The sequence below is a fragment of the Quercus lobata genome, chromosome 10 (genome assembly GCF_001633185.2).
Source record: "Quercus lobata isolate SW786 chromosome 10, ValleyOak3.0 Primary Assembly, whole genome shotgun sequence".
Classification (NCBI taxonomy): Eukaryota; Viridiplantae; Streptophyta; class Magnoliopsida; order Fagales; family Fagaceae; genus Quercus; species Quercus lobata.
In genome coordinates, this window is record NC_044913.1 from 60,373,345 (window position 1) to 60,393,578 (window position 20,234).

Below are 20,234 nucleotides of genomic sequence, written 5' to 3' on the forward strand. Positions count from 1 at the left end.
CCTATTACTAATGTTTGAATTTCCATTTATTGTGCTCTGTTTTTGTGGCCTTTTCTGCTGTGTTATGCAGATGACTCCTACCAAGAAGAAAACTACTGCCAAGAAGGGTGATAAAAGGCTGAAGATGAACAATAGAAAGTTCAGGTCTACTCATCACTTTGAGAGATATAGAGATTTTTACTTGAAAGCACCTCTCATTCACGAGAGATTTACTGACTTGGTGGATTTGAAGAACACCTTCATTCCAAGCTGTTTTGAAGGTAGGGGTTAGGATAAACTTTTGAGTGACCTGCCTGGAGTTTGTGATCCTTTGATCAGGGAGTTTTATGCCAATGCAGTGTTAAGAGAGCATGAGATAAATTGTTGGATACGAGGAAAGGAATTTACCATAGATGTAGATGACATAGAAGATGTGTTAGGTTTTGAGGGCATGGATGATCACGATTTCACTCATTATAAGGATAGGATGTTGTCCTTAGAAACTGTTCAGACACATATTGGTGGAGTGAGAGAAGGGAGATGCCTCAACATCGCAGCCTTTCCAGCAGATATGAGGTGTCTAACAGTGATTATGATGTTTAACCTATACCCAGTGAAGAAGCTAACCACAATCAACAATGCTAGAGCCATCTTTCTTATGGAGCTCAAGCAGAAAACCTACATAGACATCAGTGCTCACATCTTCTACACCATTATGGATGAGACCAGAACAACCACCAGGGCCAAGTTGATTTTCCCTAGTCTTCTTATGAGGCTTTTTAGGTTGAAAGGTGTGGAGATCCCTCAAGATATCAGCCTATTGTCTACTCTCTCAGCAATTAACAAGCTAACCATCACAAGGATACAAGTTCATCTTCCGGGTGATGAAGAGGAAGGTGACCAAGAAGAAGGTGAACCCATGGACACTGAGACAGAGGCTGTAGGAGAACCCTCAAGCTCAAGATGTCGTGGCAAGAGGAGCAGAGCTTCATCTTCCTTAGCTGCATCTTCAGATGCATTCTAGATCATCCTAAAGAGGATTGATGGGCTCAGAGATGTCCAGAATGAACAATATAACAGGCTGGCTGCACTTCAAGATCAGATGAACATCCTCTCAGCAAAGTTTGATAGCTTCTCCACCCAGTAGTGACCCTTTGGCCATTGCGGTCAAAAAAGGGGTAGCTCTTGAGGAGGAGTGCCAGTTGAGGGGGAGCCTGCATAAAACTTACATTTAGCAGTTTTTACCTTAGTTTTTACTTTATGTTTATGTTGTTGGTGTTGGTATTATGCTTTGGATATTTTGGTTTGCTACACTTTGGTTAATAGTTTGGTTTAAACTCATGGATATTTTTAGGTCTTTTGAAATGTGTGGTACTTTGGTTCATATATATATATATATATATAAGTTTATATTCAGTATTTTGTACCTATGCCTTGTAGCTTAGTACTTGTTGTTTTGTCATGCATTACTTTAAGTACTCTCACTCTTGTGCCCTAATAGGATCTTGTTCCTAGATGCATACATGTTTTGTGCATTCGTTGAGTGTTGGACATGCAAATGATACTTTGCATTTAAGCTTATTAGCTTGCATGTCTGGATGTTCATTCCATATGTGAATGAGCATTGTGGTCACTATTCTATAGTGATTGCTTGTATGGTCAAGCCAAGGTTTATTGCTTTATTCCATTTTGCTTGATCGCATTGTGCTTGCTTCATATGCATTACAAGTTTTTTACTTCGGTTTCCTCTTCGATAACACATCGTTGTGTTATCCTTGTGTTTGCATCTCTCTTCCCTTAATCTTTGCCATTTAATTTTTGTTATGGATGCGATTTTATTTGGTTTAGATTGTTTATCAATTCTGTGTTAAGCTTATTTACATTTTCCGCACGTACATTGTTTGTTGATAAGCTTGAATTGGTAATTTGTTATTTTGGGGTCTAAACGTTCAAGGGTGTTTTACACACATTTTGAACATTCACAACCTACAGTTGAACCCTTACTGCAATACCCAATTCAACTTGTTCTGTAGTGACAATCTTTCCTTTTCAATGCACGGCTCCTAGTACATGACTAAACAATTGCGTAGATCCCAGTACACGACTTAATCACCAACTTGAGAAGGATGTTGGCTGTAAAGTTCTTCAGTTCATCACACGATGAAGATCAAGAAGCTCCTTGGTCACAAAGCCCTAGGTGTACAAACACAGCAGCTTCTTCAAGAGAAAGATGAACTGGGGCAAATTTAGTCTCCGATCACAATTTCCATGAACAAAACTTTGCTCTACACTTATGCAACTTATGTCACATTTGACAGCCCTTAAAATAATCCTTATATATGTTTAGGGTTTGAGAAAAGAAAGCCCAAACATACATTCATGGATTGGATGAAAATCAGCTCTGAAAAACTGAACTTCATAAACCTTGACAGATACCCTATCTATCGAGCAACTGTCGAGCCTCGCCTCGGGCTGAAACAACTCTCTTAAACCTTGATAGATACTTGCTATCAAGATTTAATGAACAACGCTTTTTCACTTGATTCTTAGATAGACTTGCATGGTTTTAACACTTAAACTTGACACCTTGTTTCTTGAAGTATTAAAGACATCATAGATCTACCCAATTACAAGTAAAGTGCGTTTTGTCAAAGGATTAGCCAATTACATAAAATAATGACATATATTCCTAACATTGAATCACATATGTCCTAACAAAAAGAGAGTAAAAACGTAGAGAGGAACTAGGCAGAGAGAAAATTTCAGAAAAGATGTGTGTTCTCTCTCTCTCTGGGGCATGCTTGGGGCTATTTATAGCCCCGGGCATGAAAATCGAGGCGACAACCATTGTAAGGCCGCTGACAGCCTTTCAAGGGCCTCTGGCCTCAACCTCTTCTGATCAGACCAATCTTGCCACCCTTGGATATATCTTAATTTTCAGTTTCTAAAAAGGTATGGAACTCAAAAATCCAATAGACGGATCAAAAGTTGTGGCTCCGGGAAGTTAGTAGACGCGATTTTCATAGTTTTCACAGTTTTCTCGATATCTTAACCGTTTTAACTCCGATTTTGACCCATGAATAGTAGTTGGAACGAGAACTAGATAATATTCACAATGGAATTGGTTTCAACTCATTCTGATGGCCGAATCAAAATTAGGATTTTTAGGGCCCACCAAGAGTCAACTCTGGGTCAAACTTGGTCAAAGTTGCTAAAAATCTCTGTGGAGCTCGGGTTTGATATAAAACCATGAAAAATGTTGATTTGTGAGGATTTTGACATTGTTTGACCTTTGGTCAACCTAGGGCTGATTAGAGGCATTTTGGTCATTTTGGCTAAAAAAGGTACTTTAAGCGCTCCGGTGTTCAAATGAGTTGCGCCATGCCATTATATATGTTTTCATGACCCCATGGAGAGAAAATGATTTTTTGGGTTTTTAGGGTCCGGCACACAAATCGAGGGCAAACAAAGTACGATATTAACACTCTTTAAAATCAAGGAAGAAGTCGTAAAATAGTTGAAAGTAGGATTCATCAAACCCACGCACCAAGCTAAGTGGATAGCCAATGTTGTGCCCATACCCAAGAAGGATGGAAAAGCGAGGATGTGTGTGGACTTTAGAGATCTAAATAAGGCTTGCCTGAATGACGATTTCCCTCTCCCTCATATAGATGTCTTAGTGGATGTTAGGGCAAAAATATATTGACCCCTTGCAAATTAATTAATTACCCGAGTTAATTAATTAGTGTTAGGACATATGTGAAATTGTTAAAGACATATGTTATGTAAATTAGTCAATCCTTTGACAAAACGCACTTTACTTGTAATTTGGTAGATCTAGGATGGGTTTAATAATTCAATAAACAAGTGTTCAAGTTTAGTATTGAAGCCATGCAAATTTGACCAAGAAATAAGTGAAGAAGTGTTGTTCATTAAAGCTCGACAGAAGCCTTTCTATCAAGATTTAATGTTGAAGCTCGACAAAAGTTGTATCTATCGAGAATTACGAAATTAGAATTTTCAGATTTGATTTCACGCATATCCATGAGTATTTGTGTAGGGTTTCTTTTCTCACAACCCTAGACATATATAAGGATTATTTTAAGGACCGTCACAGGGGATGCAACTTGATGCAAAGTGATTGTGCATGCAAATTGTGACCGGAGACATTTTGCCTTAGTTCATCTTTCTCTTTGTAAAAGCTACTGCGTCTTTGCACCAAGGGTTTTGTGACCAGGGAGCTTCTTGATTTTCATTTTTGATGAATTGAAGAACTTTGCAGCCAACAATCTTCCTCAAGTTGGTGTGTTAGTCACGTACTGGGATCCGTGCATCATTAGTTAGTCACGTACTCAGAGCCATGCATTGAAAGGAGAGATTGCCACTACATCACAAGTCCAATTAGGTATTAGGGTAAGATCTCAACTGTAGGTTGGTATTAGGTACTGAGATTCCTTTTACTTGTAACTGCTTGTTTTGATAATAGTGGATTTTCGGGAGTGAAAATCTTAAATTCACCTTTTGGTAAGAGCTCAATGGTTTTCCCCATTCGTAAACAAATCACCTATATCAAATTTATTTTCCACTGCATTTAACTTAGTTGGTGATTTGTTTGTGCTACCACACTTATTGCATGTAATTGAATCTAATTAATTCACTTGGATAGTTAATTGATTAATTTACCAAAGGGGTTTATACATTTTTGGCCTATACATTTTTGGCCTATCCATTAGGCTTAATTACATGCAATGGTGTGGTAGCACAAACAAATCACTAACTAAACTAAATACAGCGAAAATTAAAATTGACACGGTGATTTGTTTACGAATGGGGAAAAACACCAAGGCAAAAACCCCACCAGGTGATTTTAAGGTCACCATTCCCAAGAATCCATTATTATCAATCACAAGCGGTTACAAGTATAAGGAATCTTACCAAACTCTTTGGCCTATTCTGAAATACCAACCTATAGTTGAACCCTTTCCTCAATACCCAATTGGACTTGTATGGTAGCATCAATCTTTCCATTCAATGCACGAATACCAGTACGTGACTAACTAATGAAACATGGATCCTAGTACGTGACTAACTCCTTTGCATGAATCCCAATACGTGACTAACTCCATAGCAACCCTTTGATTGATGTTGTTGATTTGCAACAGCTTCACATAGAAACACCAATAAGATCTTCAATGATGGTCTGAGAGACTTTGCTTGGTTACAGAACCCAAAGGCGTACAAAAAACGCAACAAGAACTCTTTCTTCTGTAGGAGGAGGCTAGGGTTTCAAAAAAGAAACCTTATGAAGCTCTCTAGGGTTAGGTTTTTCTTTTTCCACCTCCTTGTTTAAATAGGAGCTCAATGGGCTCTCCTATTCCAAATATGTATACACAAACTTTTGGCTTTCCTAGTCCAATAAGGATTATACAAACTCATAAACAAATAGCCTTTTAGAATAAAAATGTTTCTGGCTATAGTCTGAGTCCCGTAAGCTCGATAGATCGAGACATGTGTCGAGCTTTAATGAATCTCGATATATCGAGCTTCTGTTGAGAAGGTATTGAGACCTGTAGATTGCACTTTTCTTGAGCAGTTCTTGATTAATTTTCATGTCTTCAATGTAACCACTTATAATGATCATTTGAAACCTACTTAGATTTACTCAAATACAAGTAAAGTGTGTTTTGTCAAAGGATATGCCAATTACATAAAAATGTCCCTTACAGTGGATAATACAGTCAGTAGTGCTTTGATATCTGTAAGGTTGAATTTTATCAACCATCTTATTGGCTTTATTCCGTGCCAAATTTGCTTGTATTTTAGCAATTAGTAACCCCGTATTTAGATGAGAATCATGTAAAGGTAGTGTGTGAGAGAGAGTGAAAAAATGCTTAAAATTGTGCAAAGAAGCAGGGGCTCGCGACTGGATCTCGCGGGTGGCTCGCGGCTTGCAAGCCACCAAAAAGGTACACACGCGTCAAGCATGCCAGAAGCTGAAGAGTCACGCCAGCTGTTGCACTACAGGACAAAAGTCTCAGGCTGGCTAGGCCGTTAGCTCGTGGCTTGAACTCGCGACTCAACCCAGTCGCGAGGTCAAGTCGCCAGAACACCCTGTTTGGGAAAAATTGACTTTTCACATTCCTTCTCACCCTGCTATATATATACCCTTATACCTATGATATTCAGAGAGCTTCTAGAGAGAATTTTGAGAGAGAAACCTTAGAGAAAAATAAGATTGATTCATCCACAATCTTCACATAGAGACTCTTCAAATTCCTCTACTCTCTTCCTCTCCATTGTTACATCCTTGAGAGGTTCTTGACCAAATCCTTTTCTCACCATACCCACATCTGTGAGAAGGCTTTTTGGTGCTTTGGGAAGTAGTTAGGAAGGGACCAATGGTTATTGGTTGATGCTATGGGCTATAGCAGAATCCGGTAAGCTAGAAAAGACAAAAGTTCGGCGCAACCTCGTTGGAGCAAGAAGCTTAGATGGCTTAGGTACACTGGGTAGATTAGGCTTGGAGGGTCTATTGCTATTCATGTATCCCAACTTCATTTTCTAGTGGATTATTGACCGCTTGGAGGGCGGCAGAGAGGTTTTATGCCAAGGGCTTCAGTTTCCTCTTCAATAACACATCGTTGTGTTTTTCTTGTGTTTACATCTCTCTTCCCTTAATCTTTGCCATTTAAATTCTGTTATGGATGTGATTTTATTTGGTTTAGATTGTTTATCAATTCTATGTTAAGCTTATGTTCATATTCCGCACATTAATTGTTTGATATTAAGCTTGAATTGGTAATTTGTAAATTGGGGTCTAAACGTTCAAGTTGTTTTATACACTATTTGAACTTTCAATATCTTTCATGGATGGTTTCTCAAGATATAACCAAATCAAAATGGCTCCTAAGGACATGACTAAGACCACCTTCACCATAGAATAGGGGGATCTATTGTTATACTGTAATGCCATTTGCGCTCAAGAATGTAGGTGCGACCTATCAAAGATTGGCCATAGCCCTGTCACATGACATGATGCATAATGAAATTGAGGTATATGTTGAAAAAAAGCTTCAATGGGAGTAATTTTTTAGGTTAACAATATCCTTAATTCATAAGGCAGAAGCAATAATCACAACAAAGCAACTTCACAACAGTTTTGAATGCAAAATTAACTTTCATCAATTAATTCATAACCTTTATGATCAGAATCCTATGCGCATTACATTCTACTAAATCTTGTATTCTGCTATATCTTATATATATAAAGTTCAAATTGATGTATATATAGTAGCTTATAGAAATCTTGTGTCTTTGTCAGCTCAAAATAAATAGACAAGCCATTCTACTCTAGCTTCCAAACTTTCCCAAATGCTTCTTTCATACTTCGTTGGCAAAGATCATGTGCATAGAAACCTACATATGAAAAAAAAAAAATGTCCACTAAGCAACCATATAAACCAAATAAAGGGAAAACAAGTCATTCATGTCATGCATATTTTGTGAGAATGTAAGGGTTCTGCCAATTGATGAGGAAAATAGTGTTATTAAGGCAGGTTAAACTGATATACAATGCAATCATTCAGCTTCTTTGAATTGAACTTGAAAAAACAAAATGCAAACGATAAGAGCTACAATAAAAAAAAAAAAAAAATATATATATATATATATATATTGAATTATCGTTAAAAGAAGACACCCAAGCCTTTGGACCCAAACTCTCACTTTCACAAATATGAAAAACAAAAAACAAAACATGCAAGCCCAAGAGAACATCACGAACAAAGAAAAAATTAAATTAAATTAAAAAATAAAAACTCATTCAAACATTTTCACAAACAATACATATGCACTCATTGATGTACCTGAATCTTCAATTCATAGCCACCTCCATCTATGGTTTACACTTGCTATACAAAGCATCTCTTGCTCTTGATTTTTACCTCCTTCCTCGTCTCTTTCCTAAAACATTCAAGGCCAAGAGAAAACTCAAATAGATGACAAAAACACAACAAAAAACCCATATGGTACTTAAATCAGTGTGACTATCTGGTGGAAAATTGAGGGAATCGAGTGAGGTGTAGTATGACTGTGTGAAAGGATTACTGAAATCAATAGAGATGGAGAAGATATAGAAATTTAATATAGTGGAAATTCAGAAATGTAGATTTGTAAGGAATGAACCAAATTAGAAATTCATTACATGACCCTCTGTTGAGCCAAAATTCCGAAATAAAAAGAAAATCCCCCTTTTATCATCTAATTCTCTCTCTCAATCTCAAACAAATCAACAAAGAACCTCTCTCCAATCTTCTTATTTTCCTTCTTTCTTCTCTTTCTTTCTCTCTCTCTTGTGATGGGAGTGTCCTGCATTTGTACCCATTAGTTATATAAAAAAATCACATAGGTACACAAAGCTGCACACAAGATAATAACAAAAATTAAAAAGAATCCCCACTGGTAGCGTTAAATTTGTTTGAATTTGATGGTTTTGACAGTGGTGGAGGCAAGATATACGAACCATTAGGAGTGATTTCTTCTTGTTTTATGTGTCTTTCTCTCTATCTCTATTTTCAAATCACTACCACTTGCAGCTTTGAATCTACACTTCTTCCTCTACAAAGCGAATTTTGCTACTCCATCTTCGATATAAAATTCCAAGATTCATAAATTCCATATACTCAAATCCACGAAATAGAAAATAAAAATAAAAATCTATAAACTTCAAAATTATAGAGGGAGTCGAAATAGAATATTAAGAGAGTGTTAGTAAATAAATTGAAAGCTCACCTCAAATACTGAATAAACTACAAGATAACAAACAATTGAGAACAGTAAGTGAGTAAGAGAGGTTGCTGAAATAGGGACTGGTGTTGGAGTCAATGGAGGTTGAAACATAAATATGAGTTTTGTTAGGTTCTAAAGACTTAGGTATTTATGTATTTAGAACTCTAATGTGTATTGTTGGCAAACCATGATCAAAACAATGTGTTTAGAAATATTTTATTCTAGCTCAAAGTTGTGTATTTATGTAAAGTTGGAATCAAGCTAATGCAGAAAAGATTAATGCATTTCGATCTGGCTCGATCGATCGAAGCTCCGGCAGAATGTTTTTATTCTGTAGAATTTCCAACTCAGCCCTAGCTGTTTAAAATATTTTAGGGTTTTCTAATTTGTCCTAAGTATAAAAGGCAAACCTTAGCCACGTTTTAGTGTTGCTCATATTGCGGTTTGTGTAAATCTCTTGTGAGATCTAGAGGAGCTTTCCTTTACACAAACTTAGGGTTTTCAAGGAGAAGATTTATCTACACCTTGATGATCAACTCGGTTACTACCATTTAAGCTTAAAGAAAACACAAGCGGGTGTGCTTGTATCTGGTGGTGAATCCAAGAAAGAAGGAATCCGTGGATTCGAATCTTGCACGTGGTCGTGTCAGTAAGTTCTACTGTTGGGTAGCAATAAGAAGTCAAGCGTGGGGGCTTGTAAGTCTTATTGTATGAACTTCGATTCTTTCAAGATAGTGGATTCAAGTTTACCTTGAGGATAGCTAGGTCAAATCCTCCCCAGGTTTTTACCGGTTTGGTTTCTTAGGTGATCATATCTTGTGTTATTTATCTTTCTGCTACTTTGCATGATATGATCTTTGTAATTGGGATAACCTAGATTTGTTAAATTGGACTAAGTAACAACTTGGCTAATTACCTAGGTTAAATCAATTGTGTTTTAAGGGGTCTAAAAACCATCAAGTGGTATCAGAGCGGGTTGCTCTCTTGTTGTTGATCTTTTGATCACTGAGCTGATCCTTAACCCCTGTTGTTATGGATTCTTGGAAATTCTTTTTTCTTATTCATCATCTTGCTTACTTTGTGTATTTCTCACTTGTTGAGTTTGTTAAATCTTTCTTTGGACGTCTTGGTCTTATCATATGTGGTAATAATTATTTGTGTTATACTGCCTTAACCGCCTTAAAGGCACGTGATTCTTGTCTTTGGTATTTGGATATTAGTTGTTCCAGGCATATGACAGGAAACAAAGGATTATTCAAGATCCTCTTTGAAGGAAAGATTGGGACAGTCACTTTTGGAGATGGAAGCAAATCTGTCATCAGAGGCATTGGAACTGTGGACATCCTAGGGTTACTGGTCTTTGAAGATGTTTAGTATGTAGATGGACTGAAGGCAAATTTACTCAGCATCAGTCAGATTTGCGACAATGGACTGAATGTTCTCTTCACTAAGTATGAATGTGAGATACTTGATGGAGGAGGTGACTGTATGTGTGTTGGTGTAAGGACAGCGGACAACTGTTATGGATTAACACCAAGCATAAGCAACAAGTGTTTCAGTGCAAAGATTGATCAAGTTGATTTGTGGCATCAATGGTTGGGACATTCAAGTCATAAGCAGTTAGAAAAGATTTCCAAATGTGATGCTGTTGTTGGTTTACCTAAGTTTGAGAAGATAGATAAGTGCATATGTGGACCATGTCAGATAGGTAAACAGATAAAATCTAAACATCCGTCTGTGGCTAGTGTTCAAACTTCAAGACCTCTGGAGTTACTGCACATTGATCTTATGGGTCCTGCTCGAGTTTAGAGTTTAGGAGGAAAGAAGTATATTCTAGTGGTTGTGGATGACTTTACCAGATATACTTGGGTTGTGCTTTTGAAAGATAAAGTTGAGGCTCCTGAGAAGATGATACATCTGTGTAAGAAATTACAGGTTAAAAAAGATACTGTGATAGCCAGGATCAGAAGTGACCATAGAAGAGAATTTAAGAATACCAAGCTGGCTACCTTCTGCAATGAACAAGGCACACATCAAGAGTTTTCTTCACCCAAGACACCACAACAAAATGGAATAGTTGAACGGAAAAATAGGGTCGTTCAGGAGATGGCACGTGTCATGCTACACAATAAAAAATTGCCAAAATCCTTCTAGGGAGAAGTAGTTAACACTGCTTGCCGTACACTCAACCGGGTGTATTTCAGACCTGATTCTAAGAAGACTCCTTATGAACTCTGGAGAGGAAAGAAGCCGGTCGTTAAGTATTTCAGGATATTTGGTAGTGATTGTTACATTCTATGTGATAGAGAGAACCTAGAGAAATTTGATGCAAAGAGTGACAAGGGATATTTTCTAAGATACTCCTCTACTAGTAGAGCATATAAAGTGTATAATCTGAGAATCAAAACTATCATGGAATCGTCAAATGTATTGATCAATGATAAAGTATGTCCAGAAGCACATTCAGAAAGTACTACTCTAGTTCAAGATAAGCCTATGAAGGTTAATGACTCACTTCCTGTTGATTATGTTGGGAAACATAGTGATGAGGAGCTAATGGTGTTGAATGATGCAATTTCTGTGCCATCAAGTCCTAAACCATCCACTCCGATTCATGAGACTCAACAAGCTCAACATGAGTTTAGTCCTTCATCAGAACAGAAAGGTACATCCACATCTCCAGTTAAAGGTCTTTCCTCTAGAGTAAGGCTTAATCGTCCCTCCTCAAATATATTGGGAAGTCTGAATGATCACATGAGATTAAGGTCAAAAGCCTTAAGTGTAATTACACACTCATGCCATCTGTCCCAATTTGAACCGAAAAAGGTAAATGAGGCACTTCAAGATGCTGATTGGGTAAACTCTATGCATGAAGAACTTCATCAATTTGTTCAAAACGATGTGTGGGAATTAGTTCCTAGACCAAAGGGTGTAAATGTAATTGGAACTAAATGGATCTTTAAGAACAAGTCAGATGAACATGGCACTGTTATCAAAAATAAATCAAGAGTTGTTGCTCAAGGCTACACACAAGTGGAAGGGATTGACTTTGATGAGACCTTTACATCGGTAGCAAGATTGGAATCCACTAGGATACTGTTGGCTATAGCTAGTCATTTGAATTTCAAGCTATATCAGATGGATGTCAAAAGTGCTTTCTTGAATAGAATGCTGCAAGAAGAAGTATATGTTGAACAACCTAAAGGCTTTGTTGATCCTCACAGACCATCAAATGATGTGTGGGAATTAGTTCCTAGACCAAAGGCTCGATCGATCGAAGCTCGGGCAGAATGTTTTTTTTCTGCAGAATTTCCAACTCAGCCCTAGCTGTTTAAAACGTTTTAGGGTTTTCTAATTTGTCCTAAGTATAAAAGGCAAACCCTAGCCACGTTTTAGTGTTGCTCATATTGCAGTTTGTGTAAATCTCTTGTGAGATCTAGAGGAGCTTTCCTTTACACAAACTTAGGGTTTCCAAGGAGAAATTTTATCTACACCTTGATGATCAACTCGATTGCTACCATTGAAGCATAAAGAAAACACAAGCGGGTGTGCTTGTATCTGATGGTGAATCCAAGAAAGAAGGAGTTCGTGGATTCGAAGCTTGCACATAGTCGTGTCAGTAAGTTCTACTGGTGGGTAGTAATAAGAAATCGAGCATGGGGGCTTGTAAGTCTTATTGTATAAACTTCGATTCTTTCAAGATAGTGGATTCAAGTTTACCTTGAGGATAGCTATGTCAAATCCTCCCCAGGTTTTTACCAGTTTGGTTTCCTGGGTGATCATATCTTGTGTTATTTATCTTTCCGCTGCTTTGCATGATATGATATAATATTTGTAATTGTGATAACCTAGATTTGTTAAATTGGACTAAGTAACAACTTGGCTAATTACCTAGGGTTAAATCAATTGTGTTTTAAGGGGTCTAAAAACCATCAAGTTTTATTTCTTCACATACCTTCTCCCTTTTTTTTCTTTTTGTATGTGTAGCGGTGTTTATCCATCCTCTCTCTATTCTCCAGTAATTTTTTCTTTTTCCTTTTTTTCTTATCTCTATCCTTCTCACCATCTCTTGCGTTTGTGTCTTTCAACAGAGATAAGCTAAAGCCAAAATGAGCTGGGATTTTTCTGATAGAGGCTGATAAAGATAAGCAGCTGGGATTTTTAGCTCACACATACCTTTAAGAGCAACAAAGTAATTTAAGCCCTTGTTTAGCCTCTGCCGTTTTAAGTTTTCTACTGTCGTTTTGCCAAACATAAGCAGCTCAACTGTCCTTTTTTATATAGAATATAGAGATAGATATATAAGTAATTAATTAAGTGAGAAAATATGGTAACTTTTAAATGTTTTAATACAATGAAGTTTGTACGTTTTTAAACCTCTTAAAACACAAGTTAATTAACCTAGTTATTTAGTCAAGTGATTACTTAGTCAAATTATTTAGATTTAGGTTAACACATGTAAATCATATCATTGTAACAGTGTGGAAAATAAATAACACAACGATATGATAACCCACAAAAACCAAACCAGTAAAAAACCTGGGAAGGATTTAACCTAGCTATCCTCAAGGTAAAACAGATCCACTATGAAAGAATTGAAGTTTACACAATAGCGACTTAGACGACTAACATCCTATTGCTACCTCGAGTAGGAAATTTACTACCACGACCACGTGACAGCTCCAAGTCCACGGACTACTTCTTTCTTGGATTCACAACAACCACAAGTACTCCCTCTTGTGTTTCTTTAAGCTCTTTATGCAGTATCTGAATTGATCATCAAGCTCTTGACATAATCTTGATTCTGTATAACCCTAAGTATATGTGAAGGTAAACACCTCTAGATCTCACAAGATATTCACATACACAACATAAACAACAATCTAAAAATGTGGCTAGAGTTTTCCCTTTTATACTTAAGGCAAAACATAAAATCCTACACGTCAGACGGGCTTGGGTTGAGTTGGAAAATTTTGTAGAAAAACAATCTTCACAAGCTTCGATAAATCAAGTCTAATTCTCGATCGATCGAGTTATGCAGATTTACACAATAAATCTTGCAGTACACTCGATTTCAACTTTACACATAAACATACTTTGAGCAAGTCTAAAACAAAACTAAACGTTTTGATTATGGTTTGCCAACATTACAAAATGAAGTTCTAATACATTTAAACCTAAAGTCTTAAAACCCAACAAAGTTTATTACATTCTTCTGTGTAAGTGTGTTTTCACTTTTTTTTTTTTTTTTGGTGGTTGTATAACCAATGATAGTAGCACACGATTTCTATTATGACCAATGATATATAAGACAAGCATTTTCATTCTTTTTTTTTTTTTTTTTTTTTTTGAGAATCAAGCATTTTCATTCTTGGATCACCCATTACTACTATGTCACGAGGCAGACAATTCTTAGTACGTGTCCATCTATTTGCCATGTCTCAATAATTTTTTCAAGTAGCCAAACAATTGTAATTGAGTTACTTGAAAATTCTAATCAAGCAAGATAATTGCGGGAGCAATTTTTCACCTTCAATGCTTTGTCTAAATCTCTACCATTTGATCATTCCAATTCAAGACCACAATTTACACAGCAGAGGCTAAAAGGCTGAGTGCATGCATAGATTACGTGAAAACATGAGCCAAATTATAAATGTGTCCATAAACTACTAATTAAAATTAGGCTTTTTTGGGATGAAACAGGGTCTTTAAATTGTACTATTATTATTATTATTATCAATATATATATATATATATATATATATATATATAACCGAAGCCTCTGATCTCTCCAATGTTTTCCACATTAGCATTTTTTTTTTTAATTTTTAAATCTAATTTATTTCTTTTTATTAAATATATATACTCTCCTTTCTCAAACCAAATACTCTTCCCCGATATAATTCTGAAACCAAAACACTAAAGCAATAGGGCAAGGGCAGAACCTCTCCTTTTGACAAAACTAAACCCAGCACCTCTCCTTTTGACAAAACCAAACCCAACACCTCTCCTTTTGACATTACTTACCAAACGTAAAACCTCTACACTCTCTCAAACACAGATCCAAGCTATTTCACAGAAATCTTACAAGGGCACGACCATGGGAGCCAACGTTTTTAATCTCCGACCTGGCCTCCATATTAGAGCATTCTCTCTCGGTGTCTCTCAATTAATCTATGAATAATATCTTTTCCTATTGTCTTTAATTAGGTTTTTCTGTCAATTTAAGGATTTTGTCTTTAATTAGGTTTTTTTTTTTTTTTTTTTTTTTTTTTGTGGTCAATTTAGGGATTTCAATTCCTAAACCCTTTTTCTCTTTATTCTTTTTTGTTCAAGTCAGGGAAACACTCTTAGAAAATCAAATTCTATAGGTTTTGTAAGAATGTGGAGATAGTATTGAAGAGCCTCCCAACCTTCAAAATCTGACAACAATCCTACAGGTTTGTTTTGCTTTACCTTCAAGTTTGCTTTATTTTGCTATCTAGGTTTTTTAGCACATCTGATTTAGCTTAGCTTAATCATTTGTTTGATTGAATAATTATTTGGGCACCTAAAATGTCAGCCTTCTTTGTCTCCACTCAGTCCCCTATTTTTTTTTTTTTTCAAACCTTCTACCTCTTCTATACAAGTTCATGTCTTTTTTGTTTTGGTTTGTCTCTGATTGTAAAATGTAGGAAGAAATTTTATGTTCTCAGTTTGAAAGCTCGAAAATGTGTGGAAAACACAAGGGCTTGTTTAGACCCCCAATTTTAAAGTTACGGCTTGGTTGATTTTACACTAACTTAATACTAAGTGCTGAATAGTGTAAACACAAGCATACAAGCAAGAGAGCTACTCTAATCCATATTTAAAGCATCACAGCAATAAAATGAAATGAACAAGAGTAGGGAAGAGAGATGCAAACACAAATAACACGCCGATGTGTTATCGAAGAGAAAATCGAAGAACTCGGCGAAAAACCTCTTCGCCGCCCTCCAAGCAGTAATTGATCCACTAGACAATCAGTTGGGATACATGGGTTAGCAAGAGACCCTCCAAGCCTAATCTACCTAATGTACCTAAGCCCTTCAAGCTCCTACTCTAACAAGGCTTCTCAGAATCGTGTCTTGTCTAGCTCTTCGGATCCCGCAACAAGCTCCATGTTGCATCCGCCAACCTTGGCATCTTCCAATGCTTCCCAGCAACACCAAAAACACTCACTACACTCTGAAAAGGTATGGATTGTGTTTGGGTACAAATCTCCTCTCAAGGTATGATAATGGGAGAGGGAAGGAGAAGAGGCTACAATTAATTCTCACTAAGGATGAGTAGCTCTCTCTCAAAAAGATGGGTGTGTGTGTTGTAGAAAACCTATCTAGGGTTTTTCTCTCTGAATGGCCTCTCTTACATTTATGGGTAATAAGGGTATATATAGTATGGGTGAAGGGTAAGGAATTCACACATAAAAATCCTCCAGGCAAAATGTTTCGCGACTATCTCGCGGGAAGGCCTTACCCGTGAGACACTCGCAAAAATGATAGTCTGGCATGACTCTTCAGCTTCCAGTCATGTGCTCCTCACATGCTCTTTCGCGGCTTAGCTTCTCGTGAGCTTCTCGCGAAATCCACTGATTCTTCATTTAAGCTTGAGTCTTCACCAACTTAATACTAAACCCAATACAATAAAATCCCACAAAATACAAGGAACAAAATTAGAGCAATTACAACACTTTTTGTCATGGAATAAAGCCAACATAAAACATGGTTGTAAATCACAACTTTATAGGGTTGTAGTTGTTTTTTTGTTTTATAGTAGAATTGTAGTGAAACTCTAGCAATTATTCTTTTTAAGCTATTCTAGTAGATGAAACACATAAAAATCTTAATTAAAGAGATATGTGATAAGTGATTGCAAAGGGAACAAATTAGCACAACTTATTTATCAACATTAGATTTGTTGATCTGTATATTTTTCTGCTCTATTGTTGGTGACACAAATTGGAGACATATGGCAATTAATGATTGATTCATAATGTGATTGTTTTGTGCAGATTTACTGTTCGACATTGCGCCGAATAGCATCATGATGATATGTTTTTTCTTCTTTTTTTATGTACATCTAATTTGTAAATATTTTAGTGTTCTCTTTACATTTAAAGAACTCATGAAACTCAATTTGAATTGTAACTTATAATGTATAAATATATATTTTTTTTTTTGAATTTTAGTGTAGTTAATTTTTTCGTTTCAATCTCTTCCAACTCTCTCAGTCCAGTCTCTACACTTTACTCTGTAGTTAGTAGACTTAAGTTATAGAGAACACGCCATATTGAATTATAAATATTTTTTTCATTCATATCCAAGTGTATTTGTGTAGGGTTTCTTTTCTCACAACCCTAGACGTATATAAAGATTATTTTAAGGGCCGTCATCAGCTAAGTGATGCAACTCAATGCAAATTGATTGTGCATGCAAATTGTAACCGGAGACAGAAATTGCCCTAGTTTATCATATTTCTTGTAGAAGCTACATCGTCTTTACACCAAAAGTTTTGTAACCAAGGAGTTTCTTGATCTTCATCATTTGGATGAACTGAAGAACTTTGCAGCCTACATCTTTTTCAAGTTGGTGTGTTAGTCACGTACTTGGATCCGTACATCAATTGGTTAGTCACGTACTGGGAGCTATGCATTGAAAGGAGAGATTGTCACTACATTATAAGTCCAATTGTGTATTGGGGTAAGGGTTCAACTATAGGTTGGTATTAGGTATTGGGATTCCTTTTACTTGTAACCACTTTTTTTATAATAGTGGATTCTTGGGAGTAGTGACCTTAAATTCACCCGGTGGGGTTTTGCCTCAGCGGTTTTCCCCATTCGTAAATAAATCACTCGTGTCAAATTTAATTTCCACTGCACTTAGTTTAATTGGTGATTTGTTTGTGCTACTACGCTTATTGCATGTAATTGAACCTAATTAATTCACTTGGCTAATTAATTGGTTAATTTACCAAAGGGGTCAATACATTCTTAGCCTATCAAGTGGTATCAGAGCAGGCACACTCTGATTAGGGTTAAACTTTACTGTGTGATCCATTGACCCCTATTGTCATGGCTGCAAATGGCATGAAAAGATCTTTTATTTCAAATACATCTTGCTTTTCTAATCTCTATTTGACTGAGTGTTTTAGAAAATGCAAGTCTAAAAGTTATTTGAAAGCTATCTTGAAGATTACTGAAATAAGTCTTAGTGTAACAAAGAAGAAACTAGACTATCTTAGAATGATAATGTGCAGAGGAGTTCGTCTGAGAAGGGTGAAACTTAAAGGCTTCCTTCTTAAATGGTAGATGAGAGAGAAAACCATTCCTACCAATTTGTCATGCAAGCATGAGGTGTGCTTTATGATGAAATCTGCATTTAAGGTAATGGACACATGTTTGTGGTACCTTGACAATGGATGCTCATGACACATGACTGGATACCACTCTCTCTTTAAGGTTTTCGAGTCTAAGAAAGGTGGAAATGTCACTTTTGGTGATGGGAGAAAATCACAGATTAAATGGAAGGGAACCATCTCTCTACCTGAATTGCCAGAAATTTCAAATGTGTTATATGTAGAAGGTATGAGAGTGAATTTGTTGAGCATAAGTCAAATATGTGATCAAGAATATATGGCACAGCTCTCAAAAGGGAAATGCCTTGTGTTAAATGAGTCTGGAATGAAACTCATAAGCGGTGTCCGCACTTTGGATAACTGCTATGGATTGGTACCTGATGCTAATATTGTGTGCAATAGCATTCATTTTCCAAATGAAGAACTACGCTACCAAAGGATGGGACATGCTAGCTACAAACATCTATCAATTGTATCTACGGATGAATTAGTCTTAGGGATACTAAAGCTCAGCAAAGTTAGCAATGTTGTATGTGGACCATGTCAGCTTAGGAAACAGACAAAAGTAAAACATCCAGGCACTCAGACATCAACTACATTTAGACCTTTGGAGCCACTATATCTGGATCTCATGGGTCCATCTAGAACCCAGTCTCTTGGAGGAAAGAAATACATCATGGTTGTTGTTAGGTTCTAAAGTCTTAGGATTTTATGTATTTAGAACCCTAATTTGTGTTGTTGGCAAACCATGATCAAAACAACGTGTTTAGAAGTGTTTAAGTCTAGCTCAAAGTTGTACGTCTATGTAAAGTTGGAATCGAGTTAAAGTCGGAAAGGATTGTGCCTTTTGGCCTGGCTCGATCGATCGAAAGACAGGCTCGGTCAATTGAAGCTCGAGCAGAATGTTTTTCTGCAGATTCGTCCAACTCAGCCCTAAGTGTTTTAAAACATTTTTAGGGTTTCTTATTTGTCCTAAGTATAAAAGGCAAACCCTAGCCACGTTTTAGTGTTGCTCATATTTGTGGTTTGTGTAAATCTCTTGTGAGATCTAGAGGAGCTTTCCTTTACACAAACTTAGGGTTTTCAAGGAGAAGATTTATCTACACCTTGATGAGCAATTCTGTTGCTGCCATTGAAGCTTAAAGAAAACACAAGCGGGTGTGCTTGTAGCTGGTGGTGAATCCAAGAAAGAAGGAGTTCGTGGATTCGAAGCTTGCACGTGGTCGTGTCAGTAAGTTCTACTGGTTGGTAGCAATAAGAAGTCGAGCGTGGGGGCTTGTAAGTCTTATTGTATGAACTTTGATTCTTTCAAGATAGTGGATTCAAGTTTACCATGAGGATAGCTAGGTCAAATCCTCCCCAGGTTTTTACCGGTTTGGTTTCCTAGGTGATCATATCTTGTAATATTTATTTTCCGTTGCTTTGCATGATTTGATCTTTATTATTGTGATAACCTAGACTTGTTTAATTGGACTAAGTAACAACTTGGCTAATTACCTAGGTTTAATCAATTGTTTAAGGGGTCTAAAAACTATCAAGTGGTATCAGAGCGGGTATCTCTTTTGTTGTTGATCCTTCGATCACTGAGCTGATCCTTGACCCCTTTGTTATGGACTTTTGGAAATTCTTTTTGCTTATTCATCAACTTGCTTACTTTGTGTATTTGTCTCTTGTTGAGTTTGTTAAATCTTTCCTTGAACATCTTGGTCTTGTCATATGTGGTAATAATTATTTGTGTTATACTGCCTTAACCGCCTTAAAGGCACGTGATTCTTGTCTTTGGTATTTGGATAGTGGTTGTTCCAGGCATATGACAGGAAACAAAGGATTATTCAAGACCCTCTTTGAAGAAAAGATTGGGACAGTCACTTTTGGAGATGGAAGCAAATCTGTCATCAGAAGCATTGGAACTGTGGACATCCCAGGGTTACTGGTCTTTGAAGATGTTTGGTTTGTTGATGGACTGAAGGCAAATTTACTCAGCATCAGTCAGATTTGTGACAATGGACTAAATGTTCTCTTCACTAATTATGAATGTGAGATACTTGATGGAGGAGGTGACTGTATGTGTGTTAGTGTAAGGACAGCGGACAACT